Source organism: Macaca thibetana, chromosome 3 (assembly GCF_024542745.1).
Source record: "Macaca thibetana thibetana isolate TM-01 chromosome 3, ASM2454274v1, whole genome shotgun sequence".
Lineage (NCBI taxonomy): Eukaryota > Metazoa > Chordata > Mammalia > Primates > Cercopithecidae > Macaca > Macaca thibetana.
Window position 1 is genome coordinate 180337604 of NC_065580.1, and position 23419 is coordinate 180361022.

A 23419-nucleotide genomic window follows, 5' to 3' on the forward strand; every position below is an offset into this window, starting at 1 on the left:
CCTTTCCCCTCCGACAGGCCCCAGTGTGTGATGTTCCCCTCCCTGTGTCCATGTGTTCTCATTGTTCAGCTCCCACTTATGAGTGAGAACATGCAATGTTTGGTTTTCTGTTCCTGTGTTAGTTTGCTGAGGATGATGGATTTGAACATCATCCATGCCCCTGCAAAGGATATGATCTCATTCCTACTTATGGCTGCAGCATATTCCATGGTGTATATGTAACACATTTTCTTTATCCAGTCTATCATTGATGGGCATTTGGGTTGGATCCTTGTCTTTGCTATTGTTAGTAGTGCCGCAATGAACATAGATGTTTATAATACAACGATTTATATTCCTTTGGGCATATTCCCAGTAATGGTATTTCTGGGTGAAATGGTATTTCTGGTTCTAGATTCTTAAGGAATCGCCATACCGTCTTCCACAATGGTTGAACTAATTTACATTCCCACCAACAGTGTAAAAGCATTCCTGTTTCTCCTATGTCTTGCCAGCATCTGTCGTTTCTTGACTTTTTAATAATCATTCTGACTGGCATGATATGGTATCGCATTGTGGTTTTGATTTGCATTTCTCTAATGATTAGTGATGTTGAGCTTTTTTTTCATGTTTGTTGGACATATAAATATCTTCTTTTGAGAAGTTTCTGTTCATGCCCTTTGCCCACTTTTTGATAGGGTTGTTGTTTTTTTCTTGTAAATTTATTTAAGTTCCTTGTAAATTCTGGATATTAGACCTTTGTCAGATGGGTAGATTGCAAACATTTTCTCCCATTCTCTAGGTTGCCTGTTTGCTCTGATGATAGTTTCTTTTGCTGTGCAGAAATTCTTTAGTTTAATTAGATCCCATTTGTCAATTTTAGCTTTTGTTGCAATTGCTTCAAATCTTTGCCCATGCCTATGTCCCGAATGGTTTTGCCTAGATTTTATTCTAGGGTTTTTATGGTTTTGGGTTTTACATTAAAGTTTTTAATCCATCTTGAGTTAATTTTTGTATAAGGTGTAAGGAAGGGGTCCAGTTTCAGTTTTCTGCATATGACTAGCCAGTTCTCCCAGCATCATTTATTAAATAAGGAATCCTCTCCCCATTGCCTGTTTTTCCCAGGTTTGTCAAAGATCCAATAGTTGTAAATGTATGATCTTATTTCTGAGGCCTCTATTCTGCTTCATTGGTCTATATGTCTGTTTTGGTACCAGTACCATCCTGTTTTGGTTACTGTTGCCTGTCAGCTTAAGTATAGTTTGAAGTCAGGTAGTGTGATGCCTCCTGCTTTGTTCTTTTTGCTTGGGATTGTCTTGGCTATACGGCTCTTTTTTGATTCCATATGAATTTCAAAGTATTTTTTTTCTAATTCTGTAAAGAATGTCAATGGTAGTTTGATGGGAATAGCAATGAATCTATAAATTACTTTGGGCAGTATGGCCGTTTTCACAATATTGATTCCTCCCATCCATGAGGATGGAATTTTTTTCCATTTGTTTGCATCCTGTTTTATTTCCTTGAGCAGTGGTTTGTAGTTCTTCTTGAAGAGGTCCTTCATGTGCCTTGTTAGCTGTATTCCTACTTATTTTATTCTCTTTGTAGCAATTGTGAATAGGAGTTCATTCATGATTTGGCTCTCTGCTTGTATTTTGTTGGTGTGTAGAAATGCTTGTGATTTTTGCACATTGATTTTGTATCCTCAGACTTTGCTGAAGTTGCCTGTCAGCTTAAGGAGCTTTTGGACTGAGATGATGATGATGTTTTCTAGATATAGGATCATGTGTCTGTAAACAGAGGCATTTTGATTTCTTCTCCTTCTATTCGAATACCGATTATTTATTTCTCTTGCCTGATTGTTCTAGCCAGAGCTTCCAATACTATGTTGAATAGGAGTGGTGAGAGAGGGCATCCTTGTCTTGTGCTGATTTTCAAAGGGAATGCTTCCAGCTTTTGCTTATTCAGTATAATATTGGCTCTTATTATTTTGAGATATGTTCCATCAATACCTAGTTTATTGAGAGTTTTTAACATGAAGCAATGTTGCATTTTATCCAAGGCCTTTTCTGCATCTATTGACATAATCATGTGGTTTTTGTCACTGGTTCTGTTTCTGTGATGGATTATGTTTATTGATTTGCATATGTTGAACCAGCCTTGCATCCCAAGAATGAAGCCAACTTGATCGTGGTCGATAAGCTTTTTGATGTGCTGCTGAATTTGGTTTGCCAGTATTTTATTGAGGATTTTCACATTGATGTTCATCAGCGATATTGACTTGAAGTTTTTTTTGTTGTTGTTGCATCTCTGCCAGGTTTTGGAATCAGGATAATGCTCACCTCATAAAATGAGTTAGGGAGGAGTCCCTCCTTTTCAACCATTTTGAATAGTTTCAGAAGGAATGGTACAAGCTCCTCTTTTTATCTCTGGTAGAATTTGGCTGTGAATCCATGTGGTCCTGGGCTTGTTTTGGTTGGTAGGCTATTAATTACTGCCTCAATTTCAGAACTTGTTATTTGTCTATTCAGGGATTTGACTTATTCCTGGTTTAGTCTTGGGAGGGTGTATGTGTCCAGGAATTTATCCATGTCTTCTAGATTTTCTAGTTTATTTGCAAAGAGGTGTTTATAGTATTCTCTAATGTTTGTTTGCATTTTAGTGGGATCAGTGTTGATAGCCCCTTTATCTTTTTTGTGTCTATTTGATTCTTCTGTCTTTTCTTCTTTATTAGTCTAGCTAGCGGTCTACAAATTTTATTAATTTTTTCAAAAAATAAACAGCTCTTGGATGCATTGATTTTTAAAGGGTTTTTTGTGTGTTTCCATCTCTTTCAGTTCCACTCCAATCTCAGTTATTTCTTGTCTTCTGCTAGCTTTTGGATTTGTTTGCTGTTGGTTCTCTATTTTTTTTAGTTGTGATGTTAAAGTGTCAGTTTGAGATCTTTATAGCTTTCTGATGTGAGCATTTAGTGCCTTAAATTTCTCTCTTAACAATGCTTTAGCTGCATCCCAGAGATTCTGGTACATTGTGTCTTTGTTCTCACTGGTTTCAAATAACTTCTTGGTTTCTTCCTTAATTTCATTATTTACCCAGGATTCATTCAGGAGCAGGTTGTTCAATTTTAATGTAGTTGTGTGGTTTTGAGCCAATTTATTAATTTTGAGCTCTGATTTGATTGCACTGTGATCTGAGAGATTGTTTGTTATGATTTCAGTTCTTCTGCATTTGCTGAGGAGTGTTTTACTTCCAATTATGTGGTCAATTTTAGAATAAGTGCCATGTGGCACTAAGAAGAATGTGTATTGTGTTGTTTTGGGGTAGAGTGTTCTGTAGATATCTGTTAGGTACACTTGATCCAGAACTGAGCTCAAGTCCTCAATATCCTTGTTAATTTTCTGTCTCATTGATCTGTCTCATATTGACAGTGGAGTGTTGAAGTCTCCCACTATTATTGTGTGGGTGTCTAAGTCTCTTTGCAGGTTTCAAAGAACTTCTTTTTTTTTTTTTTTAATGAATCTGGGTGTTCCTGTATTGGGTGCATATATATTTACAATAGTTAGCTCTTCCTGTTGAATTGATCCCTTAACCATTATGTAACGCCCTTCTTTGTCTTTTTTATCTTTGTTGGTTTAAGGTCTGTTTTATCAGAGACTAGAATTGCAATCCCTGCCTTTTTTTTTGTTTTCTATTTGCTTGGTAAATATTTCTCCATCCCTTTATTTTGAACCGGTGTGTGTCTTTGCACGTGAGATGGGTCTTCTGAATATAGCACACTGATGGGTCTTTACTCTTTATCAAATATTCCAGTCTGCATCTTTTAATGGGGACATTTAGCCCATTTACATTCAGGTTATGTGTGAATTTGATCCTGTCATAATGATGCTAGCCGGTTATTTTGCACATTAGTTGATGCAGTTTCTTCACAGTGTCTTTGTATTTTAATGTGTTTTTGTAGTTGCTGGAACTGCTTTTTCCTTTTCACATCGAGTGCTTCCTTCAGGAAGGCATGCCTGGTGGTGATGAATTCCCTCGGCATTTGCTTGTCTGAAAAGGATTTTATTTCTCCTTTGTTTATGAAGCTTAGTTTGGCCAGATATGAAATTCTGGGTTGAAAACTCTTTTCTTTAAGAATGTTTCATATTGGCCCCCACTGTCTTCTGACTTGTAGAGTTCCTGCTGAGCGATCCCTGTTAGTTTGATGGTCTTCCCTTTGTAAGTGATCTGGCCTTTCTCTCTAGCTGCCCTTAACTTCTATTTTTTTTTTTTTTTTTTTCATTTTGACCTTGGACAATCTGATGATTATGTATGTTGGGACTGATCCTCTCATGGAGTATTTTACTGGAATTCTCTGTATTTTCTGAATTTGAATGTTGTCCTGTCTTTCTAGGTTGGGGAAATTCTCCTGGATGATATCCTGAAGTGTGTTTTCCAACTTGGTTCCATTCTCCCTGTCTCTTTCAGGTACTCCAATCAGTCGTAGGTTCAGTCTTTTTACATAGTCCCATAATTCTCGGAGATTTTGTTTGCTCCTTTTCATTCTTTTTTCTCTAATCTTGTCTGCCAGCCTTACCTCAGCAAGATAGTCTTGAAGCTCTGATATTCTTTCTTCCTTTTGATCGATTCAGCTATTGATACTTGTATGTTTCACAAAGTTCTCGTACTGTGTTTTTCAGCTCCATTAGGTCATTTATGTTCCTCTCTAAACTGGTCATTCTAGTTAGCAGCTCCTGTAACCTTGTATCATGGTTCTCAGCTTCTTTGCATTGGGTTAGAACATGCTCCTTTATGTCAGCGAAGTTTGTTACTACCCACCTTCTGAAGCCTGATTCTGTCAATTCATACATCTTATCCTCCATCCAGCTCTGAGCCCTTGCTGGGGAGGTGTTTCTGTCATTTGGGGGAGAAGAGGCACTCTGGTCACTTGGGTTTTCAGCATTTATTCATCAATTCTTTCTCTTCTTCATGAGTTTGTCTAGTTTTGATTTCCAAGGTTGCTGATCCTTGGATGAGGTGTTTGTGGGGACTTTTCTTGTTGATGCTGTTGTTGCTTTCTGTTTGCTTATTTTTCTTTCAGTAGTCAGGTTCCTCTTCTGTAGCGCTTCTGCGGTTTGCTGGGGGTTCACTTTAGGCCCTATTCATCTGAGTTGCTTCTGCACCTAGATATGTCACCCTAAGAAAATGGAGAACAGCAAAGATGGGTGCCTACTCCTTCCCCTGGGATCTCCGACCTCAAGAGGCACCAACCTGATACCAGTAGGAAGGCCCCTGTATAGGGTATCTGGTTACACCTGTTGGCGGATCTCACCCAGTTAGGGGGTTATGGGAACTAGAACCCATTTAACAAAGCACTTTTGCTGTCCCTTGGTGAAGGGGTGTTCTGCTCTGGGTGAAACCCACTCTTCTGGGCTGCCTGAGTTCCACAAAGAAGCTTCCATTAGCTCATTTAATAACTATTAAATGAGGTATAGCCAAATGACTATTTCAAAAAATTATTTCTTTTCTTTCTTTCTTTCTTTCTTTCTTTCTTTCTTTCTTTCTTTCTTTCTTTCTTTCTTTCTTTCTTTCTTTCTTTCTTTCTTTCTTTCTTTTTCTTTCTTTCTTTCTTCCTTCCTTCCTTCCTTCCTTCCTTCCTTCCTTCCTTCCTTCCTTCCTTCCTTCCTTCTTTTTTTTTTGAGATGGAGTCTCTCTCTGTCTCACAAACTGGAGTGCAGTGGTGCGACCTCTGCTCACTGCAAGCTCCGCCTCCCGGGTTCACGCCATTCTCCTGCCTCAGCCTCCTGAGTAGCGGGGATTAAAGGCGCTCACCACCTCTCCTGGCTAATGTTTTGTATTTTTAGAAGAGGCGGGGTTTCACCGTGTTAGCCAGGATGGTCTCGATCTCCTGACCTCGTGATCCACCCGCCTCGGCCTCCCAAAGTTCTGGGATTACAGGCCTTGAGCCACAGCACCCAGCCTCAAAAAATTATTTCATGTTTAGCAATCAAACTTTATCATCATAGTTTGATATTTCTTAAAGTGCAGAGAGGAACTTTTTTTCTTTAAGGAACAATACATTCAAAGCAAAAAAAATTTTAACTTATCTTTTTAAAATGAAATAAACTAGACAATGGAGTATATTAGTCTCCTTCTGAGAAAGGCAAATGTATACCAGTTAGGATTTTTTCAAGAAATATTTAACATTTGTACAATGAAATAATCTTATCAGACTTTTGGTCAGGCTAGGGGACTTATGTGTCATCCTTTCCCTCCAGAATATTTTATTTTTCCTAGCATTAAGCTGTGGAACTTAGAATGCATTAAGCTAAAAAAAATGGGGTAAGGAGTTTATCACTAAAATGTCTATTATGTTTTAGTTACGAAAGGGAAAGATCTATACCTTTATAGGTTTCTTGAGGAGTATAATAATAATAATAATAATAATAATAATAAAAGAAGCTCGTGAAGCTTTGTACAAGTAAGCAGATCACTGCCTTTCCTTTCACCTTCTTATGCCATTATGCTTTCAGGCTCCTTTAAACAAATGTTAACATCAAAGAAGGCCCATTCCCTCTAAGCCATACCAAACCAAGTTCTCTTCCTTTGATTATTAACCAATCTTTCTACTTTTTGATAATAAATCTGCCTGTTTTAATTAGATATCTTTAGAGTACATGGAAATGAAATTCCTACGATTTATAATATTTTAATAATACTTCCAAAAGAAAATGGCATCAGGAAATACACAAAGACAATACAGTTACAGACCTTGGATTATACAAATCTAAATTCTTTCTTTTGTAAAGATGACAGGGAGACTTTCTTAGTAACAAGCAATGCCATACAGAAAACAATGATAGCATTAGATGGCTTAAGATGGATTGACTATTGAAGAGAGAGAAAGATAATAATCAAAAATGTTTTCCATTTTCTTGACTTAAGCAACTTAGAGGAAATTGTAGCTGCTATTAATGGTAAGAAAAACATTAAAAAGGAAAAGATTTAGGAAAAGAGAAACATCAAGAGTCAGTTTTGGATGTGTCACATTTTACATGCTTGTGGTACAGCAAGATAGAGACATCAAATAGGGAGAGGGATACATGAGTCTGTATCCAGAAGAAAGTTCAGGGCTGGATATATACATTTGGTAGATGTAATAATGCTAAGGGGGTAGATGAGATCATTTTGGAAGAGAGTGTAGATGGTTACCACAATAAGGCTTATGACAGACCTAAAAATATATAAAATATTTTTAAGTTGATCCACGTATTTTTCAGGGTACACGTGGTAATTTGATATATTCATATACTTTCTGAAGATCAAATCAGTGTAACTGAGATATCTATAACCTTAAATATTTGTTTTTTTTCTATGCTAGAAACATCCAAATGATTCTTTTCCAGCAGTTTTGAAATATACAACATTATTGTAAACTGTAGTCAGTCTACTGATCTCACACTAGGTTGTATTTCTTGTATCAAGCTGTATATTTGTATTCATTAATCAACTTCTTTTCATCAGCCCCTTTTCACTACCCTTCACAGCTTCTGATAACTACCAATCTAATATCTAGCTTCACTTTTTAGCTCACACATGTGAGTGAAAATATGATATTTTTCTTTCTGTGTCTGGCTTATTTCACTTAACATAATGAACTCAGGTTCCATCCATGTTGCTGCAAATCACATGATTTTATTTTTTGTGGCTGAAAAATATTCCATTATTTATATATACTACAGTTTCTTTATCCATTTATTCACTGATGGACACTTAAATTGATTTCGTATTTTGACTATTGTGAATACTGCTGTAATTAACATGGAAGTGCAGATATCTCTTCAATATATTGATTTCCTTTCTTTTATGCTCATTAGCAGAATTGCTAGATCATATGGAGCTCTATTTTAAGTTTTTTAAGAAACCTCCACATAATTTTTCGTAGTGGCTGTACTAATTTACATTCCTACCAACAGTGTATTAGAGTTCTCCTTCCTTCACATCCTTGCCAGCATCTGTTATTCTTTCTTTTTAATAAAAGCATTTTAACTAGGGTAAGGTGATATCTCATTTTGGTTTTGATTTGCATTTCTCTGATAATTAGTGATGTTGAGCATATTTCCATATACCTGTTGACCACTTGTGTGTCATCTTTTGAGAAATATCTATTCAGATATTTTCCCCGTTTTTCAGATGGATAATTATTATTATCATTATTTTTGCTACTAAGTTGTTTGAGCTCCATATATAATCTGGTTCATAATCCCTTGTCAGATGGATAGTTTGCAAATAATGTCTCTGATACTGCAGGTTATCCCTTTGTTGATTGTTGCCTTAGCTGTGCAGAAGCTTTTCAGTTTTACATAAATAGATAAAAATATTTGTCTTTTAATTTAAGACGTATTTTACGGGAGGATTCAACAGGACGTGGAGACAGATGAGACACTTATTTCTCTCACATTGTTAGTTCTATCCCTTATTTCCTTAACATTGCAATCTAGTGTTAATTTAATGTTTATGTCACCTTTCACATCCATATTAAAGATTAATCATGTAATATCATTTACATAGTTTAAGCCTGTGATATTTTCTATTCTCATTCAGTCATAATGTTTCATGTAATTCTTCCTGATTAATTTATTTAGTATAGAGAATTTAGTTTCATCAATGTCCTGTGCATAATTGTTTTCCATCGTAACTTCATTTCATAATCCGATACACTATTCTGATTTTCGTTTTATATAAGATTCATTTTAAAATGATTATATCAATCTGTAATTTTAAAAACTTTTTAAAGTATTTTAAACTTAATTCTCAGTGATTCTGTATCATGTCTTAATAATTTATTATTTATTCTGTTCTTGCATGTTCTGAACTAAATATCATCATCAATTGCATTCCATATGGTTTTCTGGACTCTTCCTTTGCAAAATAAACAGACTTCTGGCATGGAAAAAATATATATATTTGTCTTTTTTTTGCTTTGGTTGCCTAGGCTTACACAAAAAATTTTGCCTAGACCAATGTCTTGGAGTGTTTTCCCAATGTTTTCTTCTAGTAATTTCAAAGTTTCAAGGCTTAGAGTTAAATCTTTACTTAATTTTTGAGTCGATTTTTGTATATAGTGAGAGATAGAGGTCTTGTTTTGTTTTTCTACATATGGTTTATCCAGTTTTCCCAGCACCATTTATTAAAGAGACTGTCCTTTCCTCATTGTATGTTTTTGGTGTCTTTGTCGAAGACGAGGTAGCTGGAAGTGCATGGATTAATATCTGGGTTCTCTATTCTGTTTCATTGTTCTGTGTGTCTGCTTTTATGCCAATACTGTGCTGATTTAGTCACTAGAGATTTGTAGTATTTTTTGGTGTCCAGTGGTGTAATGTCTTTAGTTTTGCTTTTTTTGTTGCTGTTGCTCAGGATTGCTTTGCCTATTCAGAGTCTTTGTGGTTCCACATAAATTGTAGGATTGCTTTTTCTACAGCTGAGAAGAATGTTATTGGTATTTTGATAGGGATTGCATTGAATATGTAAATTTTCTTGGGTACTGTTATCGTTTTAATAATATTAATATTTCTAATTCATAAGTACAGAATATCTTTTCATTTTTGTATGTCTTCTTAAATGTCTTTCATCAGTGTTTTATAGTTTTGCTTGTATGTATCTTTCACTTCTTTGGTTAAGTTTATTCCTAGCATTCTATATTCCTTGTAGCTACTTAAAATTAGGTTTCTTTCTTGATTTTTCTTTAGATTGCTCACTATTGACATGTATAAATGCTACTGATAATTGTATGCTAATTTTGTGTCTTGTAATTTTACTGAATTCATTTATCAGTTCTAACAAGTATTTGGTAGAGTCTTTAGGTTTTCCTAAGTATAAGACGATGTCATCTACAAACAAGGATAATATGACTTTTTCTTTCCAACTTGAATGCCCTTCCTCCTGCCTAATTGTTCTGACTGGGACTTCCAGTATTATTTTGAATAAAAGTGGTGAAAGTGGGCATCTTTGTCTTGCTCCAAATTTTAGAGTAAAGCCTTTCAGTTTTTTTCTGTTAAGTATGATGTTAACTGTGGGTCTGTCATATATGACCTTTATCATTTTGAAGTATGATCTTTCTATACTCAGTTTTGTTAGGATTTTTGCCATAAAGGGATTTTGAATTTCATCAAACGCTTTTTCAGAACCTGTTGAAATGATCATGCAGTTTTATTCTTGGTTCTGTGTTTGTTGAGCCATCTTTGGCATCCCTGGGATAAATCCCATTTGTTTCTGGTTAATGATTTTTTTTAATGTCTCTCCATTGGTTGAGTTATAGAGCAGAGTTTTCAGAGCTGGGAATGATAGTCCCACCTTCCACTTTTGTCTCTGGCTGTCCGCAGGCATATTTCACCCTTCAGGCACTCACCATGCTTTCTTTGACTTGAAACAGGGACAGGTCTCCTGCCAAGGAACCCAAGATGGTGGGGAAGCTAGTTGTCCACCTTAATCTCCCTTTTTCAAATGTAAAAACCATGAGTCAGGAAGAAGCTTTCTGTGTACTTGGTGCTGGGCAGATTGTGAAGAAGGGTGTTGTGGAGATGAAAGTCTAATTCTCTTGCCATCTACTCAAAGCTTTTTCATATCTCTGTCAGTCCAGGCACTGTTGCCTTATCGTATTTGAGTTGTGTGATACTGCTGCTGATAATTCCAGCACTATATATTTGTTTTTGGTTTTCTCTTGTAGAAAGTGAAGCCAGGTTGCTTCTATGCTGCCATTTTGGAACCAGAAGTCTCTCCCTAATCAATAATTTGACATAAACTCACAAAAGGCCAAGTATTTATGTGCTTCTATATTGGTATTTATAACACTGACTTTAAGGAATTCTAGAAGAGATGAGAAATATGTACTAGGATCAGTTAATAATGATGTTTATCACAATAGTAAAAAAACTGGAATTATTTACCTAAGTTGAAGAATAATTTGTAAATTATAAACATCCTTATGATACATTGCAATTCATAGTGTAAAATCCCATTGTAGAATAATTTTTTTAATGGAAAGCCATTGATAGCATATTAATAAGAGGGAGAAGCAGACTATAAAAGTATAATAGAATATTATTTAAAAATAAATGTATGTAAAATGAAAAGGACTAGAAGTATACATCAAAATATTAAGAGTTGTTATTTTTTGAGAGTGGGACTATAGATAGTTATATTTCAGTGTTTTTTCTTTTTTGTTTGTTTTGTGGCAAAGGTTCACTACATTGTGCATATTCATGCTTGAAAAAAAGTTATATAAAGAGTTAAAATCTGTGACCAAGAAAAGACCCTCATGTAGTAGTGAAATTTATCTGATATCTACAAATCCCATATTTCAATGTTTAACTATGCTTTCACATGATTAAATTAAATTGTACATAAATGTATTCTTTTCTTATTTTCCTACAGAATATTTCAGTACAGAAAGCAATTTTATAATCTAAGTTGGATCACTTCTCATTTTTATTACTAATTTAAATCATATTTCTCAAAGTTAAAGAAGCATATTGTTTCAGGAAAATTAGATGCTTTCCCTCGGTATTATGGCATGCTAAAATATATGCTAATATTGCAGTGAGAATCATTATTGAGTTTCTCTATATAGCACTGAAAGGAAAAACAATTAAAACTGCTTTAGGCTATCAATAATTCATGAGGGAAATGTCTATTCCTACTAGACTACATCTTAAAAAAATCCAAGTGAGACAAGAGGGAGCCTACTGAATTCTTCCCAAGAGAGCTCTCCCCTCTACTTTATGAGGGAGTTCATTTCAAGCTGCCCTTGGGCTTCTAAAATAGCTATACATCGTCCTAGTCTTCATTTGCCTTCTCCAGCAACTTACAGGAAGGCTTTTACAAGAAATGAGGCTTTCACAAGAAGACCCTTGTCAAGTAAATAAATAAACTCCTAGGGAATACCTTCTGCATCTTTCTGATTAACCAGCAGAGTACCTAGCATGATGCCCTCTATGCAGAAAGATCCAGTAGACCACCATTTAGACATTCCATCCCCACCCGTGTTTTAGATATTTCATCCCTCCAGCCCTGCTTCTTAAATCTCCCACCCGCTTGAAACCTGGGGTTTCCTAAATGATTTCCAGGCCTGCTGCCATACTCCATTTTTAATAGGAATCTCTAAAGTGAGCTATAATTTGAAAATACGTAATCAAGGACACTGTGGGATTCTCAGCTTTAGGCAATATGTTCTGTCGGATAGAAGAAAGCTCTGGCAAACAGCAGACCCAGATTCTTGCACCAGCTGTGCTCCCAACTTACTCTATAATTTCAATCAAGTCATTCTAATGGCTATTGTCTGTCTGTTTCACTGGTGGAATCTACAGAAGTCCTAGCCTTCCTGACTCCTTAACAATGATCATGTGAGGATCAATGAGATGAAGTCTGCAGAGATATGTTGTCCCCTTGGGGAAAGACACTTTGAAAATAAAGGTATTAGAGAAAATCTCTGGTATGGCTTTCAAAAGCTCAGATTCCCAACTCTTATGTTGTATGCACATTTTCTGGCAATTAGGGCATTATTGCTTTTTCTCCTGTAATGAAAGCAATACAAAAAAAGAAAACCCATCAAAACACTACTCCTGTTGAAACTGAATAAAGAAAGCAAACTTTCCTCCATCTCAAAAAAAAAAAAAAAAAAAAAAAAAAAAGAAAGCAAACTTTCATTTCATTCCTTTCATGGATGATGTATTTTCTGAGTATAAGCATATTGCGTATAGCACAAGTTGGCAGACTTGTCCCCAAATACACTTCCATCTGGTGACCGGACCTCAGTTTTACATGCTCAATTGCACATTGTTTAATTGCCTGTCTCTGCCAGTAGCGTAAATATATTATATATTAATAAGTTCCTGTATATGTTTGTACATACATATAAACATGTATTGACTCCCCTTGTATTGAGTTTTTGTGTGCAAATTTGAAAAAACCATGGACTTGTCTATGCATTTTAACAGAAATAAACCCCCTCAAGGTTTCTGTTTCAAATCATGCCCACAGGCATAGACTGAGGGGTATGCCTGCTATGATTTCGCCTTCACATACTTCAAAAGAATGTGTGCATGTTTGTGTTTGGGGAATGGTGGATATAGGGAAAGAGGGGTTAGGAAGAAAATCCTTTGTGAATGCGAAATATTCCCTGTGTATTCTTCAGAATCAAAATATCTGAATTCAGTGCTTTCATACGGTTCTTCAATTTAAAATGCTAGATTCAACTATATTTTATCATGGCCTAATTTGATATTATCCAGTCTTCAAATACCCTGAGAAATGCTTTACTCATGCATCAATCTCTCAAAAAATGGATAAATTGCTCTTAACTCCACATTAAGGCTAAAGAAAAGCTTTTGAAGAAGTTGCAAAGTATTGAAAAATGGGATTTAGCATAAAAATGCCTTCCAAATAAACCACCAAAATGCCTATTGTGATGATCTATGATGAGGGAACCTGCTGGCTGTGTGGTACTCACATGAGAGGTTCTAGCAGCTCCTTCTGAGTTGGGGAGATAATTGCTTTAGTAGAATTCATAAACTCTCAAGCTCAATTCACCTAGCAAAAAAAATCCTAAATAAATATCATTGGAAAATAAAATCTTTATTTGCAGCATGGAGAACCACTAGTCTGAAGACTGTCAGTTTTGAAATCTGAAGTAATGCATTACCCTGCAGGGCCCCATCCATGCCAGCTTAAACAGATGTAGCGTATTTGTTTCTGAAATGTGCTCTGCTGGGGGAGAAGACATCTGTTTTTTTCCCTTTCTCATTTAAAGACTGAAGGTTAAGAAAAATAAAACTTGCTTTTGGAATGATATTTATGTTACATTTCAATATTGAATAAATGTTCATGAGTATTTTATAGGTGCCTGAAAATAAGGTAAGATATTAACAGAGAAACAGTTTTGTGAGCCATACGGTGATATGAGCACTTTCTGCTATAGTGAAGTGGCATTAGTTTTATATGAGCAGTTATAATGAAAATTTAATGTAGTTAAAAAGAATTAACTCTGCACAGTGAGCATTCAACTTACCACAAATGTCTTAGCCAGAAAACAAACCCTACACATCAAAGTAATTGTGAAATTCACATTTGTTCATAAACTATGAAATGAAATTCATTGCTTAATATTTCAAAGCTTTTAGAGTTAATACATTTAAAAACTGAATAATAGTGATATTCTTTATGTAAATTTGTGTCTCCTAAGAAAGGAAGAAGAAAGAAGAGAAAGAAAAAAGAAAGAAGAAAGAGAGAAGAGAAAATAATCCCACAAGTTAAATAAATAAATAAATAAACTCTACCCTTCAAACCAAATCAGGACTAACTTATATATATTTAGATATAATTTAAATTCTTTAAAAATTTATGCAAATTTTATTAATAGGACATATTAGGTCTAAAAGGTGATATCCAACTTTGGATCTAATTTCCCTTTCTTACTAGAAAAACTTCCAGTAATTTGTTTTACAGGTAAAAGCTTCTTAACTTTTGTCATCTACTATATCTTGCCACAATGATGGAAATAAATCAGTACTTGAAGGAAGACACTTTGACTGAAATAATGTAAAAGAGTCCAGTGTAACATAATTTATCTCAAAGAAAATGAAAACCAGGGATATTCTATTCTAGAAGCCTAAGAGGAAAATGTGTCACACTCTCTCAGGATTTATGCTAGACCAGAGAGGTTGGAAGTCAACAGCCACTGAAATGCCATGCAGTCTCTTACTAGATCACGTGTTACAGTAGAATGAGCGGTGATCTTGGTATCCAAAACGATGTTTTACTTGTTAGTTTAAAACATGAGCATCCACCTCTTTACCTATTTTAAAAGAAAAACTTGATGTCTGGGTTTCACATTTTTCTTTCAAAAGGTACTTTCTTAGCATAATGTATACTTCTGATGAAGTTGACACTTGCTGTGGAAAAGGAAGATAATGTTTTAGAATAAAAATATAAGAATCGCTTTTCAGGAAGAAAAGAGGGACGTGACTGATGGTCAGTTCCTAAGGGCTTCCACACCCTACTTTGGTTTCAATGTCTAGATTTTTCTAATACACAAGTACATCCAAAGATCATCTCCTTAAATTGCCTTCCAATCAGTTGAAGGGCCTTGTGACCCTCAGAAAATAGAGGAGATGGTGAACTTTGTAACCATAAGTTAGGAAAGATCAAGCAAACAATTTTAAAAAGTTTATAGCATCTGCCCAGTAAGACAGGAAATGTTGCACAGTGATATCCTATAATGATGAGGCTGATTTATGGAAGCTGTTGTGTAAGTTCAAGCGCTTTCAGTATGCAGCACATCAAGCAATGCACTAGAGTGGCTGGTGCCTCTTCTGAGTACTTAGCAATTTCTTTTACCGGTTGACAAAGGCTCTGCTGCTTAGATCTTGGGTAACCGGAGCCGCCTTACCCCCAGCCTTGGGCATCCAGGTGACCTCTGCGGGGATAAAGTCCTCCTTTCTTATCTAAAAAGTGAGGTAGATGTTGTGGTGTAGTTTATGTTCCAGAGTTCCCCACAAGATCAGTCTGGAGCAAGACTTCACCTAAACCATATCGCTACTTAGCTTCTTCCTCTTTCTTTCTCCTTCTTTCCTTACTCCCTTACACATTTTTCCTAGGAACATTCCCATAAAAAAAAAAAAGTCCCTTGCACAAGAATTTCCATGATAAGAAGTGCTTCCAGAGCACCCTAAGACACATCACAGAAAAATTGGCCAAGTTCTCTGTGTACCAAACAAAAGGAAGAGTTTTCTGACTTCACAGTCCTACGCAACCCAATCATATGATGTTTGAACTGGAAGTGACAATAAAAATCTGTATATTGATTAAGGAAAATAAGGCCCCCAAACAACTTGTACATCACTCAGCAATTTAGTAAGAGAGTCAGGACTAGCACTCCTGTACCCCATCTCCCTGTCCAGTGCTCCTTTTGCTTCAATATCATGAGAACATTTTTAAAAGTCTTCTCTTTTTATGACTTCAGTTGTCATCAAATTACCTATGTAGTCACCTACCTGTGAAAACTATTCTTCGTTAATGAAAGACTCAAACATGTCAGCTCAGTGATAAAAAAAATTTCCTAGTTATAATGAAGCTCTGACTTGGGCCACTTTTGTAATAGTAAAAATATTAAACACAAAATAAAATCTAAGATTTATTTAGAATTTACGATAACCTGGACCCTCTGCTAATTGTTTTGCACATATTACACCATGTATTTCTTTCAGCAGGATGAATACAGTAGATACCATTATAATATCCACTTTAGAAATAGGAAAGTCAAGGCTCAGAGATGAAAATAGACATGCAGCAATTACATATGAAAGCCAGGGTCAAGGCTGTATCTGACTTACTCATATTTGCCTTCGTAACCCCCAGATTACATTGCCTCTCCGTGGACTCCTGGCTGTACATTCTCCAATAAGCAGTCTTGGTGACCCACTGGAACGTGCCCTTTCAGCTACTGTCATTAATGTAAGTTTTTTTGTTAATGAGACTAACAAAAGGCAAGAAACTATTTTTTAAAAAGGATCTTCATTTATACAAAATAATTGAAAAGAAAAATTTGCCTCTTTATATTTTTTTTAACTTTTTAATTGGATATTGGCAAGTTATAACTGTATATATTCATAAGGTAAAAAATGATGCTGTGATATGTGTATACAATGTGGAATGATTGGCTCAAGCTAATTAATATCCATCACCTCAAACACTATCATTTATTCCTCCCATCTAGTTGAAACATTATATTCTTTGATCATCACCTTGCCTTTCCCCACCCCCAGCCTCTGGTAACCACCATTCCAGTTTCTACTTCGGCGAGTTCCGTATTTTTAGCTTCCACATATAGGTGAGGACATACAAATTAATCTTTCTGAATTTGAATTTTTCTTAAGTTAAAGTAATACATATTATTTTGGCACTGATCCCAAAGTATTATTCTACTTACTGGTTTATCATCCTATTTATTGGGGAAGTACACAATCCCTTGAATATTTCAGAACTATAAGAGTTATATTACATTGTGATGAGCTAACATGTTTGCCTTTGTCTTGCGGTGTCCCTGGGTTTTGGCCAATTTTAATTTGGAGCTATGTGTGATTTGATAATCCTTTCTCATTGACAATGCAAACACAAATTCATGACTATAAAATATGACATTATCCATTTGATGGGTAAGAGGGACTATGTTTGTGTTGAAAAGGAAGTCATTTATCATGGTTCCATCAAGAGGGACTCACCTCAGGGTGGACACTACCTTTGCCAGAGAAATATTTTGATCATTTAATTGAGTTTTCTCCTAACTGGAATATCAACTCATGTTTTGTGACCTTTTTATATGTTTGGCAACATACAACATACAAATATGTTCTTATTTTAAATTAATAAATGCCACAAATTGGTATTTATAAATTATGCAAAAATAAACCATGGTTTCTTTACTCATTCTAATGGTAAACACAAGATTAAAGGCTTATATGTCAAGGACCTGCTTTCTTTTCTTTCTTTTTTTTTTTTGAGATGGAGACTTACTCTGCTGCCCAGGCTGGAGTGCAATGGCATGATCTCGGCTCACTGCAACCTCCTCCTCCTGGGTTCAACTGATTCTCGTGCCTCAGCCTCCCAAGTAGCTGGAAAAACAGGTGCCTCGTTTTTTTGTGTGTTTTTAGTAGAGACGAGGTTTCACCATTTTTACCAGGCTGGTTTCGAACTCCTGACCTCAAGTGTTCACCCGCCTTGGCCTCCCAAAGTGCTGGGATTACAGGTGTGAGCCACTGTGCCCGGCCTAATTTTTTTTTTGTCCCAGTTTTGACTCAGCAGGTTATGATCCACTGCAAACTACTACAATTTGCATTTTCTTTTCCCTAAATGAGTCTTAACATTTTATACCTTATAACGGTCCAATTATCCTGACATTTTATTTTTTTGTCTAGAGGAAAAGAACCAAAATCATTGTTTTTTCTATTTTATTTTTAAACTAGCCATAGTGATTGCCATCCTGTTGTAACAGTTGGCTGATGTTTTGGTCTACTTTTGCATTATCCTGCAGGTATCCTTGTGGTTGATCTCCATGCACACTCAAACACCCCAACTCTCCAACACAATTACACCCACTTCCATGTGGTTGGCCTTATACTGGGGAAAGGGGAAGGCACAGAAGTTCAATAGGGGATACCTGGGATGACAGCCTAGCAGGGATAAATAATCAAATAGTTTTGCTGGTCTCATGAGGAGTAGAAAAGTAGACAAAATATCAAAGTAACATCATCAGTCCCAAAGGTTATGAAAAATTAGTCATGGCCGGTAGTGCAAAAGGAAAAATCGAGAGAGTGAATTCTGAAAGAATATACGTCTTACCCACATGATATCTATACTGACCAGCATTTGCGAATGAATTTTCTCTAGCGCAACTGTTGTGCGAAGGCTTAAGATCATTTCTACAGGAATCATATTCCAAGTAAATTCAGCCATGCTAAATGCAGTTTCAGCCTGCAACGCCAGATAAACATTTGCTGTTAGAAAGAATGTCAACACCCCATCAACCACCATATACTATTCAGCATTGACTCAGCCAAGTCTCCAATTTATCCGTATCATTTGTTATAACCTTAGTTTTAATTCTGCCATGTCTTCCATTCCAATGTATCTAATGTTAGACCATTTAAAAAATATTTACCCAGGAAAGTTTAATCACAGTGTACTAGAAAAAATGCTCTTACCTGATAAGGGGAAGAATTGGATTTTTTCCTCCATTTTGACACAGCTAGCCATCACTTTGGGGCAAATCACAACCTTATCAAGCTTCAGCTTTCTCATCTGTAAAATATGTGCACTGAAACTGTAACTCTACCATTCTGTTATGATAGGGATCTGAGCGATTTCACTTCTATAGCGATTACATCGTGAGAGCACTGGCCCTATAAAGCCAAGAAGGAATGAAAAGAGGCTAAGACAAAAAATAGTGAGTTAAAATGTAAAGGATACCTTGTACCCCCTCCAAAAGAAGTTACAGTTTCCTTGGTACCCTGGGCATATTCTTACAGGTTTTCTCAGTAGCTTATAAGCATTTTTTTTTTTTTTTTTTGAGGCGGAGTCTCTGTCTCCCAGGCTGCAGTGCAGCGGCGCGATCTCGGCTCACTGCAAGCTCCGCCTCCCGGGTTCCCGCCATTCTCCCGCCTCAGCCTCCCGAGTAGCTGGGACTACAGGCGCCGCCGTCACGCCCGGCTGATTTTTGTATTTTTAGTAGAGACGGGGTTTCGCCGTGTTAGCCAGGATGGTCTCCATCTCAGGACTTCGTGATCCACCCGCCTCGGCCTCCCAAAGTGCTGGGATTACAGGTGTGAGCCACCGTGCCTGGCCTTGAGCATATTCTTGACTTTTTGACGTGTTAACTTCGTAGTCTTCTTTAAACACTATCCCCTGAACCTTGAAGGTTACAGACATTATAGTACTAATGACAATGTCCTTGAAAGATCAAAAAACGTAATTCTTGAGGTGCTGTTGTTTGAAGTCTTCATAACTAATTTCAAATTAAATGAGCATCAAGAGAAAACAGTTACTCCTGAAATATTGTGCTCTCAGTTGACTTTGGTTTTTTTTTTTTTTTTCTTTTTTTAAATTCTTTATCTCGGGAAGCATATTGTCTATGTTTGTGTCAGGGTTGCCCTCATTATACCCAACCACTTTTCAACTACACTTGGCTGAGGCTTACTCTAGAATAACACAGTTCTAAAGTTATCTGTTTGCATATGGTTGATTCAGGAGGGATTCAAAGGATAAATTTATTGTGTTTCTGTGAAAGACAGCCCTTTTTCCCCCCAAGCCTAAATATATATATATTTTTTCTAAATGCACCCTCAAAATCAGTGTCTTTCTCAATTTAATATTATATTGGAAGAAGAAGCATTGTTTAGACACATAGTTATGTACTACTGACTGTTGCTATAAAAATGAAGTTTAATCTGCACAATTTCCATTGCTTTTCCTTTGAAATCTGGTGTTTATTGCAACAGAACTTCAGATTTTGCAACATGATAGTCTGAAAGACAGGCCAACACAGGCAGCTCTTTGGAAACAAGAGACCTGGTGCTTCCAACGGCCAAAAAGCTGGCCAAACACCAGCAACAAGGGAAAGACACGTCAGGTAGGTTCTGCTGATTTCCCAGGCCTCCTTTAATTCTTTTACAGAGGACTTCTTTTAACAAATTATTAACACTATTTTGTTCTTATGGTTCATCTGTGTTTCTGTTAACCATACTCTCCTGGAAGAGACTTTGGCCATCTGGATGTGGTTTTTGTTTCTGTGAGAAAGGAATTTTGTGTCCTTGACATGTCCCTAGTATAAATGAATGTTTAATAAGGAAAGCATGGATCAAGATGCTATATGTTTCCAGGTTAGTTTAGAACAACTACTATGAGTTATTTAGTGCATACAATTAAGCATGAAAGCATGAAAAATACATTTATTAAAAAATATTTATGGGACACTCCAGAATAACTTGATAGTTTGGGACAATCACATGACCTTCTGCACATAACATGGTCATCCTTGGGTTAAAAAAGGCAACTAAATTCAAATTTACACACTATATACTAGTGTGAATTTTACTTTCAAGAGATCTTGATAAGCTTGTTTCATTATTAAAAAACTAGGAATTTAAGATATAGATTTGCAGCAAACTATAACAAACGACAAGCTAAAGGCTAAATCAACTCAAGGAATAATGTTTGAAGTGCATATACGTTTTCTGGTTTTCACTCTTTACTGCACTGACAATTTCTATGTCATCATTAGTCCCCAAATATTAGTAAGTATCTTATCTGGCCAGTGAGTTTTGTTTTTCTTCTGAATTTTAAAGTTGAACAGCCAGTGAGGTATTTTCTCATAAGTTAAATCAAATTATCCGTATTAGTGTTGGTACTAAAAAATATCATTTTCCTTATTTTATACGTAAATAAAGACAAAAATCTTAGTTCAATATTGGGTGTAATTTAGGTGCTTATTTCTATATACCTATTCTTATCTACCTGTTCTTAGGAGGGACTCTCTTAGGTTATAATGAAGTTCTGTCTCTCCAAGGTCTATACATAAAATAATTGTGCTTTCTGGAAACTACACATTTGGTAACAATGGTCACCAGTCTTCTCTGTCATTAAAATGTGTACTTTCTTACCTGGAGTAGTAAGATATTATTGTCGCCCTTAACTCTTTTTTTTTCTTTTATTATTATACTTTAAGTTCTAGGGTACATGTGCACAACGAGCAGGTTTCTTATGCCCTTAACTCTTTTCTTGAGCTGTGATAAATTTCTTCACTACTTGGTCTTAAAAACATGGAGGCTTTAAATCTAACTTGTATCTTTGTCATTATCTGTGAATTATAGTCTCTACTTAAAGGATCGCCATGCAAGGCCCCCCCCTTTCTTTTTTTTTTTTAAAAAAAGCACCCTTTTAAAATTTTACCACTGTAACTAGGAAATTACTGATAAATCAGTCTTGTTCATACAGAATATTGTTTAAATGGTTTTTATCACAAGGTATTCTGGAATGAATAATAATATGTAAAATGTGATGAGTATTTAGTGAAAATCTCTGTAGAGTTGTTATATTATCAGTGTAACGCATAGTCAGAGAGTTTGTTTATATTTCTGTATTTCTCAATCTGAGACATCGTAATTATTTCAATCTTCAAATGTTCAGCCTTTGTTAACATAACATCAGACATTTAAGATCAGTGTGAAAACAAGGCGCCCTACACCTGAAGGGGACTCTGGTCTAATAATGTGTCTGATCACTTAGTTTGGATAAATAGTCGGGTTATATTTCATGCCAGAAAAAGCTTGGAAAATGAGGGTAGAAGCTATAATTAGGTTTTACTTGGATACAGCATTGGGCAATTATTAAAAAATGAGCTAGGTAAAGAATGCTATTTTCCTAATTTTATATTCTAAATATCAATATGAGACATTTATCATCAGACCTTTTAAAAGCCTCTGCTTTTAAAACAGACATGGTGATAGATGACTTAAACTCAGACAACACCAGACTCTAAAAGCAAGATAAACCACAAGGAATTACTTCCTTTTAGTTTAAGAAAACCTGGACCTCTTAATAAATCAGTAGGTAATATATTGTAATGATTTTGTATTAATATACTCTTTCTACCATTTGAACTGGTTGCATCATCCATACATCAAGCAAATAAATAAGTTTCTCGAAAGACAGGTTGCTCAATAGCATCTTATTAATGGAGAATGAGCCAACTCTTCAGTAATTTGGAATATCTGTTAGAGATTGCTCAAAAATAAATGTAACCTTGACGAGAATATGTTACACATAAACAGTATAATTTATGGCAATACAATGAAAGTAGGCCCATTCTGAACTTAGGCCTTTTGTTACTCATAACCTGATACTGTGAACATTTGTTCTTTAGTAAACTCTGCTACAAATCATCAGAGTGATTATTATATAACGGAAGATTCTCTGACTGATATTCTCATACTTTCCTTTCCACACTGGAAACACGAGGAAATTCTAGGTGGTAAAAACCGCAACCGCACAAAAAAACGTAAAGTGAACAAACAAGGAAAATACATCTCTGAATATAGGAATGCCAAACCTTTAACAAAGTAAAACACAGATTTTATTTCAGAAGGCTATATTGTTATATGTGTATATCAACATCAACATGTCCAGAGTAGCTGCACAAAGTTACATATTTTAGTCTTTATAAGTTCCCCTCCTCACCCTACCCAGTAGGCACTTTGTATCCAGAAACTTCTGTGTCAACAGTTTCCCCTCTCTCTGGAATGCATCAGGACAGGAGTGATTGGTGTGGTGGAGGAAGGTTGTGCTAAGAGTGAAGTTACATGAAAGTAGGATGGAGGTTAGCAAGTAGTTAAAGTCCAGAAAGGCAAAGGATTACTTCAGTAAGGTGTTAAGGAAGAGCTTTTCCATTTTACAGGTCTGAGCAAGCAGGAAATCAACTCTATGAACTTTGAAACTCAGTAAATATGAAAACATTCTCAATACCATTTGTCAAATAATAAATACAAATTAAAACTATACTATTTTACTGCTTGCACCCAGAAGTTAGTCAAAGATCTAGTCTTAATTATTCATTGTGTCGGTAAAGATGTAACAACAACAACAACAAAACCCCAAGCAGTATGCATATTTTTTGTGAAGGTTTAAATTGGCATAATTCTTTAAAATAAGAATTTGTCAATATCTGCCAAAATGAAAAAGGTGCATAGCTTTTGACCCAACGATTCCACTTCTAAGACTTTATCTTATGCCTAAGTGTGTTAATAGGCAAGATGATGGGTATATCTAGCTATTCAGTGAGTCACTGTTTTGCAAGGGTCAGAAAACTGAAAATAATGTAAAGCCCCTTCACAGAGAATACATATTCAGTCACATAAAAGAA

General features: G+C 35.7%; 1 long non-coding RNA gene across 2 annotated transcripts; it reads left to right on the forward strand.

Moving 5' to 3' along the window:
- The first annotated feature begins 16368 nt into the window (after positions 1 to 16368).
- Positions 16369 to 20840, forward strand: LOC126951049 (uncharacterized). 2 transcript variants are annotated; one of them, XR_007724344.1, is made up of 4 exons: positions 16369 to 16461; positions 16724 to 16837; positions 18855 to 18949; positions 20001 to 20840. It is a non-coding gene; the product is annotated as an uncharacterized LOC126951049 (long non-coding RNA). The 2 variants fall into 2 exon arrangements; XR_007724345.1 differs by lacking the exon at positions 16724 to 16837.
- The last annotated feature ends 2579 nt before the right edge of the window (positions 20841 to 23419 follow it).